The following is an 8,919-nucleotide window of genomic DNA, read 5'->3' on the forward strand; positions in this document are numbered from 1 at the left end:
ATAAGCGGAGCCCTCCTTTCCCCAAAAAGTCATATCATTGAAGTAAAAAACTTCACATATAATGGCAAAAGCTCCCTTACTATAATAAAAAGAAATCTTATTCTGGTCATTCTTTTTACCTTATTCTAAAGTTTTCTTAAAGGCTCTAATCTAGAAAATATTTATGCATATAGCTAGATGTAGGTATGTGTGTAATTCAATTAATTGTGTGCTTAGACAATGTAACTTTCAAATATAGGATCCATAAGAAGAACCCTAGAATAGCATGAGTAGACTCTGCAGGACTAGTTCTGTTCTTCACCATCAAGATACAGGATATTATCGAGGTATCAAGTTAAAAAAAATCAGTTTATATGAACTAGATCCATTTCTATCTACCTCTATCATTAACAATATATTATAGTCATACTGTCTAATCTCGTGCCATACTATAATTCAAAAACTTTTCTGTGGCAGACAACTCTGTCCCTTATGGTATGAAGCTACGAAGAGACTCAGGGTTAGTATTCCTTGCAATGCAAAAGGTTGCATTACAGTCTCTCATTTAAAGTCACATATTAGAATTTAAAAGTGTAACTGCTGTGGAGCAATAAACTCCACAGTCTTTAGCAAAATCCTAACTCTCTGAAGAGACAGAAAATGCACAAAAATAAATGTACCAGAGCTAGAAAGGTCTGCTGTCCCACGTGCCAAACAAAGATTTTAGGACAAGAACCACAAGCATATACAGGGGGAAATCAAAGAACAGAGAAATAATTTGCTTTCTATTTCATGAAAATAAATGAAAAAAGCTGAATTTGCTTTCTAATTTGTTGTTTTTTAAAGCATCATGCTTTTGATATCATAGGCCTATTGACGTTACTAAAGATTAGAGAGTGAAAACAAGAAGATTAAACAACCTCCTGACTCAGAGCCTTTGTAGGGCTACTACTCAGAGAGTAGCTCCTCTCTTGGATGCCAGTTCTCCGACTCTCCGAGCAGGAACAGGGTCCCATTCACTGTTTGGTCTGTTACACACACCAAATTTTAATAAATACACTATGAGGAAGTCTGTAAGCAAACACAAGCAACCGGTGAAGCGGATCCAGTGTCACCAGGGCTTAAGTCTGGGAGGTTGCTGCAGGGGTAGGGGTGGCTGTAGGGCTGACTCCGGCAGCTCAGGCTGCTGCTTCCCCACAGCAAGCTGCTGGGTGAGCTTCCCCAGCCTCTGCCAGACCTCTCAGGTTTGTCTGCACAGACCTTAGGCTGTTTCCAGCTACTTCCTTCTCCCCTTTCTGTACAAACACGGAATACTTTAAATTGCCAGGAATGCTCGGAGACATCTGTTATGACACCCTGCTCAAAGCAGGGCCACCTGAGATCAGGGTCAGTCATGGCCAGGAAGCATGAACAAATCCAAGGAACTCCCCAGCACCAATAATAAAGTTTGAACCCCACTAGTACCAATCATCCAGATTAAAAACCAGTCTATGAGACCTGAATTTTCATTTCAGTCAGCAGCACTCACAAGTTTTTATTCAGCTCTGACTTAATTCAGTACCCTTATTAAAAACTTATGAGATAAGGAAGGAACCAGTCACTTATAAATTCACAGCCATAAGAAGAAAACTTTAAAGAGGGTAAAGAAAAGAAGGGGAAATTCTAGCTCAAGCATGCAATCCTAACTGTCCTGTCTTGTCTTTTCTTCTAATACTGGTTGGCTACAATAATGAGACAACAGGCCAAGAATACTATAAATAAATGAGATGAGACAATCTGAGCATTCAAACAACACCAACACTCTGGAGAGAAAGTAAAAGGATAATCCTAAATCTGTGCAAATGAGGTAAAGTGATATGACACAACACTGCCTGCCCAAAGAAAAACTTCTGCCATATTTTAAAGTGTGAGCATTTTAATTCCTGTAGCAAGAGCTTTGCCTCCACGATCCTTTGCAATGCTGCCAAGTCAAACAACAAAAATTATATATATGCTAAATACATATTTTATATATGCTTTACATGTGACCTTATATAATTTACAGATATATGGAGAAGCTGTTGAGAATAGACCTATTCATTCATGGACACCAAATTTTGACACTGACAAAAATGGTCTGCTTTAGATGTCACAGTGCAGGGCTCTCAGACTATTTTCCTTTATTTATTCTTACAGACAAGCCTATCAATAGTTTGAAGCAAATATCATTTTCTCAACCAAACAAGTTTATTACCCTTTTCCTGTTTCTTTATTAAATTCTCAGAATATGCAAGATAATAAGTTGTTTAAAAAAAATAATAATTATTATTTCTGTTTTTAAAAACTATCGAGGAAAATCTAGTACAAACATATAGAAAGCTTTCTTCCTTTTATTTCTGTCTGATGGAGTCTGCCCAAGAACTGTCTAGGGACCGAACAGTTTGTTATTGACAATAGGCCTGGGACCTCATAGAGCTGCTGTGTTTTCTTCATCTAGGGCCAAGAGAAGATGCCTCAGCTATTTGGAAATTAATCATCCCTATCAACAGCAATAAAAAAAAATCTTGGGGGAAAAGGGGAGTTTAACATTAATTGAAATGATGAATTGACTAGTAAATGGTCATAAATTGCTTCCAGAAAGCCTAATTCATATGCAATTAAATTCAAATGGTGCTTTTGTACTGGCTTCACACGACAATAGAGTACAGTGAAATACCCCTCTCCTACTTCTCTCCCCAGCACTGGGAGATATTGTGTATTGAAGACTCCTTCAAACTATTTTTAACTGATTTGCCGCTTAGAGGGTGTTCTCCAAAAAGTGTGTTTTAACTATTCCTCAGATGCATCTGGTTAGAAATTTTATCTATCTCAACATGTTTTATCAGATGCAATACCTGTATTAAACAGAGAGATACAGTTTAGACTGAGTTTGCAAAAAGAGCTTTATATATTGAATTCGTAAATGTATAATGAATTTATAAGATAGGTAACGAATTTAGCACATTCCAACTGTATATAAAATGAGGATTTTGATATTTTTTGTAGCTGGTCTTCAAATATCTCTCTCTGTACAAATTTAGTTCAGCCATAGAAGGTAAACAGCGTTTTCTAAATGTATTTTCATTGAACCGCTTGTGGTTTGCACAACTTTTCCATGCTGCAGTAAAACACCCCTCCTTCACTAGGAATGGCTAATGCCTGACTAGATAGAGAAAATCCTCATCAAAAGATGAGAGTTAACTCAATGTTTTAAAGCAAGGGTTCCAAGGAAACAGATCTAAGCATAAAAACAAGTAGAAATATGTGAGACACTCACACTGAAGGTTTAGGGATTAAAAAATTACCACTCCAATCTACTAGAGATAGCTAGAGAAGGAAAGTTAACTTTTGCTTGACTAGGTTTCATAGTCTTAATTTAAATCACTCATCCTTTTCACCTCAGACTGAAAAAGGAGAGCCCACCACAGTTACTCAAACACAGCAGAAAGCCAAGAAAAATTCCAACAAATGCAAAGTATCTCGCCTGCTTTGGTGCAACCCACAAAACACAGAGGTAAACACAACCCTGTGTGTTACTACTCATGGCTGTCCCCTCTCATCGCTGCTTTGAGGACAGAGGTGAGAGGGAAGGGGTAAACACTGCCAGCTGTGCAAACCCTGGGGATCCCCAGAAGGAAGCACCCCTGCATCCATGGGCAGGATGTTGGACCCTTTGCCAGATCCAACGACCATGCCATCATTTGTTTAGACGTGGTGTTGGGGGATATGGTGAAGGGGAGAGCTTTGTAGAGCGAGGCTGGTGGTTGGACTCGATGATCCCAAGGGTCTTTTCCAACCTGAATGATTCTATGATTTTGCTCCCTTCTTTCTACAACATGTGGGTCCCATACAGGACAGGCTGCCATTGCGTAGCTCCACCGTCCAAGCAGATCATCAGCAGCTGTGGTGTAAAGCCCAGCTCTCTTCATGCCTTTCTGAACTTGCTGCTTCCTGTAGCACCATCTGCATACAGCCTCCAAGGAAGGTCAGCCACGAGATACGAAGAACGATGAACGGTGTTCAGCCTGTCGGCCACTCATGGTGTAGGTCTGTGAGGAGAAGGGAGACCAGTAAAGCGTGGGTACTACTCTCACACCTTTAAAAGCAGATAAAGCCAAACATAAGCAGAGATGGTAATTTTGCTCTATAACTGATTTGGTTAAAGAAACAGGAGGATCTTGCATGATATCCTTCTAGGAAGTCTTTTCCTCATTAGACACGAACAAGACTTCCCAAGTCAGCGGTGCTGACAGGCTGATGAAGCCCATCCAATTAAACCAAGCAATTTGGCTCAAAATCTAGCATTTCTTTTTTTGAACAAATCAGAGGAATTCCATAGATGTCTCCCACATTACAGTTTGCCTGACACCAGTAGGGGCCCCTTAAAATGGCCTCTGTGTGTGTAACCCACACAACAACGTCACTCAAGTAAGGGACATTTTCTCTAATCTTCAGTTTCACTTCCATGTGATCTAAAAAAGTGACTGACCTACTGGTCTTGCTGAGTTGTCATTCTTATCCTGTTGCTCCTCTTCAGTGGTCATCAAGTGCAGGTGCAAGTTCAAAGCAGCTGTGAAAATCACACTATTCATGGCAGGGTCACCTCACCCCAAAACTTCTGTCCCTTAATGAATGAGACTGGGATCTCTGTTTTAATGTGGGAAATAGAAAAGCCCTTTTTATGACACCATGTGTCCTCACATGGGTTAACTGTGTTCTCTGACCCTAAGCTTCCTCATCAGTAAAGTGAGGCCATAATACCTACCTACCTACCTAATGACACTTACCAAGGATTTTCTGAGAGCAAAGTACTAAAGCCAGTCAGTAACAGAGGTGTAAGAGAAGTGTTGTTGCTTCTGATTCCTACCTGAACACTGGAGCTTACAGCTACTTAATTTTCCAAAATTGCAGAAAACTGATATTGGAATTTTATAAAGAGCTGAATAATGATAACTTACACAGAAGGAGCTGTTTGATGATCAGTCCAGTACTTCACTTCAATAATTACTCATGTCAAGACCAAGTAAGCAGATATTTACAAACACATACACGTACATATACATGTATTTTTCTTTCATGAAATACTGCGCTGTAACTTACGTATCTATTCCACATACAATGTACCAAGAATTTATAAAACTACGGTCTGAAGAAATGAGTGAGCGCAGAGCTGGGGCTCCTGTAACGAAGTAAGTCTGTGGAAATGGTAACCCACAAGTTCCTCAATGAAGTGTGTGAGGAAGCTAATACATGTTATAGTCTTGCCTTGTGGGACAATTTCCTTTTTTAGCGGTCAGCCTCATACACACTGTTCCTGCATTTGACACATCTGCAGTCTCTCGTAATGTTTCTGGAGGGGTGTGCTGAAATATGTATTTATGAGGGTTTTAAACACTTAATGAAGAACTAGCTGATAGTTGCGAAGTAAAAACACCTGCCACTATTAATATCAATAATAGCACAACTTGTTTTGACCTCACTGAATTCCTTCACCTTTTAATGTAAATCAGGATAAAACCGATGAATGCTAAACACTGCAACACTTAGAAGAGGCAAAACACCTAACAGCGAGCTTTAATCAATATGCATATTACGAGAGTAATATCTATAGGTTTTTGTCTCGATTTGAGACGACACAGGGTCTCCAGCTCCCCTCTGAACACAGAAGCAGGGGTGAAAAGAGCAGACGAGCAGCCAGCCTGCCCGCTGTCCTCGCTCCCTGAGACGACCAGTACTGCCCTTCCTCCCACAAAGCCCATCTGGAAAATGACTTTTTTTGACCTCACAGGGGTCAAAAGTGCCAAACTAGGTGCTTCTCTCCTCCTTTGGGTCAGCCTGCGGCGCTGGCAGCTACGCTAGAGGCAGAATTGCTACCCACTCGTAAAGAGCACGTGTCCCTCTCCGGCCACCTCTACAGAGGCAGAGCTGGCCGCAGTTCCATCCACTGTGGAGAGCACTGGTACCTTTTCAGGGCAGCTTAGCACCCACCTGAGGGACAAGGTCTGTATGAGCCATAGCCTGGGCTGGAATCTGTCCTCTGTTTCAAACAAGAACTCATTCAAAGCAAAGACAGCGTTCATTGGTGCTTCTTCACAGACCCTAAATCCCAGAATCCACAGGCTGTTAATTTAGTTAGGAGAGATTTTTTTCGAGGAATTTGTTTCCTACATGAAGGAAATATCTTAATTTTAGCAACTTCTGTTCTTTTATTCATGTGGCTTTCTTAGTCTCAAGATATTTTAGAGCACTAGAAATTTTGTCTCTCTTTCAGGTACCCACTAAAAAAGAAAGGAAAAGCTTCACTGTATTTCTTCTGCAGTGCAAACTTTAGTAGTCTGACTGCTAACAGCGCCGAGCTGTTGACGAGAACAGCCTTACACACATTTAAAGAGCGGGGAAAATGCAGCAGCAAACTGCTCTGTGTTTAGTAAGTTAAACGTGAAGCTGCCCAGTCACGTTTTGTATTTGAAAGAAATAAGCAGAATTTACTTTGAGCTTGGCAAGAACAGCAGAAGTGCTGTTCCACCGTAAAACTCTGTGAAACGGTATGTGCAAGGTAAGGAATTGTTTGCATATTAAAGAGACACCGTGGAAAATAGGTTCAATTAGCTGTTCCTCAGGTAAGAGGCTCTTCAGTTTTATTGAAAAGCAACCTTTAAGAAATCGCCTGCCATCCTGCAGGCTGGCAGCATGTTCAAGTTTTCATATTATTACTGTGATAGGTAGCTGACTGGAACATTGGTCATTGAGAGGTAGCTCATATCCACTATACATGCCTTTATCTTACAGCTAAATGAATTAATTTAATAAAGAATATCTCTCTTACCCAGAAAGAAAGGACAAAAGAGTATCAAAGATCCACAGCCAAACAAATATTTTACAAATACAGACCATACGGTGTTGAGTGGTTTTTTCATGCTCCCCGTGTCCCTGTGTGCATCTTCTAGATCTCCTGATGAAGGTTGGGAGTCTGAAAGTTACTCACTTTCTCTTGAACTCTCTTCTCCTTTTTGGCAGCCTCAGTGGTCTGTCTGGAGGTAGTGAAGAAGGGAGGTGGGCTGGGGCAAAGGAACAGGGCAGGTAAGCTGGCAGACAGGATTCTTTGTGCTGCCCCTTACACTCAAAAAGACCTACTATTGCCTCAAACTGGACAGACATTTCCACAGAACTCAGGGTTTCTGGCATAGATTTGAGACCCTGTATCTTACTAATGTCCTGTCTGTGCTATGCTTTTTATCACTTACTACTCTTCCCAATAAATAAATAAAAAAAAGTGAGATGTAAGAAAAAAGTTAATTACCATAAACCAAGAATTCTAAACATACAATCTCCCACACCTTTTTGCTAACCCAAGGTTTAAAAAATTCTGAGTCAGCTTTCCTTTCCCCTCCAAATCGTGCAGTTAGCATAAAAGATCTCATACAAGATTAAAGAAACACTGTCTTTTCATTCTGAAGAAAAGTTCTCAGCAATTTTTATTTCGCAGACATTAGTGCTTTGAAAGTCCTTTAATGTAGGAGCACAATTGGCTTGAAAAATATTAGAATTTTCAGGTCAAAAAAAAGAAGAAAGATGCTCTTAAAAAAAAACCCTCTTCAGCAGGGGAGTTGGACTAGATGATCTCTATGGTCCCTTCCAACTCCAAAAATTCAGTGAAATTCAGTGAATTAAAACTCTACACTGGTAGGAATTTTTGATTCTCTGATAAAATTAGCAAAATGTTCCAGACAAACAGATAATTTTAAAGAAAAATATAATTTAATCATATACTGAATTTTCTGTCAAATATTAAGGAGATGTCAGCCATGACCAGAGGGGATAAATCTGGGAGAGATGGCCGTGTCATGGAGCTGCTGAACTTTTAACAAGCTTTCTACACCTTTTTTGGGCCATCTTCTTTCTTTCAAGGGGCTGCACAAAATAGAGTAAAACTTCACTTTGTGCCATATGTTGTTAAAATAACTATTTATAAACTGCAAGGAAAGCAATGAGAGAAACTTTCCCACCTCTTCTAAGTTCCCCTCACACATGGGACAGTAGTTGGAATTTATGAATTCTGAGTGAGAACCAGAACCCAAATTCTGCCAGGGACCTTTTTTGCCCTTGAAGGGGGTCAGCACACGGGGAGGCAGCCATCTCAGCTGAGCTCTCCCCCTCTCCTGGGCTGCCCTGCTTTGTTTCTGACAAGTGAGGACGGAATCTTCTTTTTTGGAGTTCAGCTGCACCCCTGACTTGTTGCACGGCTCCAGGCAGCTCTCCGATCCCTGTCTCCTATCCGAAAAACACAGGTAACGAGTGACATTTCAAAGCACTGTTTGCTTCGGTGGTTATGTCCTGGAGTAAAAACAGCCATATGGGTGTGGAAAAGTTGCACCGACACATGCTCACCAAGTCTGGAGACTGGAATTTAAGTTTTAGAGCTTTAATGTTCAGCAGAAACAGGGAGAAGGGACTATGTGTCGTATTTCAAGCCACACAATGTATGCCAAGGCAAAAGTTTCTGTCAGTGAAATTGTAGGTGCTTCTAAAAATAAAATGCTTTCGACAATTATGGTTTTAAACATTAGGTGGACATACATGGCATTCAGTTTATTGAAAATCGTTGAAATCAAATGCAGATTTTCCGCATAAAAATGGACATATTCTTTTAGCATATTCTTTTTGTTCTTTCTCTTTTTGTCTACAATTTTAAGTCTGAAAGCTTTCAGGTTTTGCCAGATGGGGGCAAAGACATACAGAACTGAGCATAGTTTTAGTTTGGGGTTTCATTTAAGACATATCTTTAAAACATTTGAAAGGTGAAAAAGCTGTACTGTCATGAGCTTATGAAACAAACCCAGAACAAAAAAAAAAAACCCAAAACATTCCTGCTCACCAGAAATGTCAGAATAACTATTTAAAAAAATATTTAGCTTATGTCCA

The sequence above is a fragment of the Calidris pugnax genome, unplaced genomic scaffold, assembly GCF_001431845.1.
Source record: "Calidris pugnax isolate Ruff unplaced genomic scaffold, ASM143184v1 scaffold547, whole genome shotgun sequence".
Taxonomy (NCBI): Eukaryota; Metazoa; Chordata; class Aves; order Charadriiformes; family Scolopacidae; genus Calidris; species Calidris pugnax.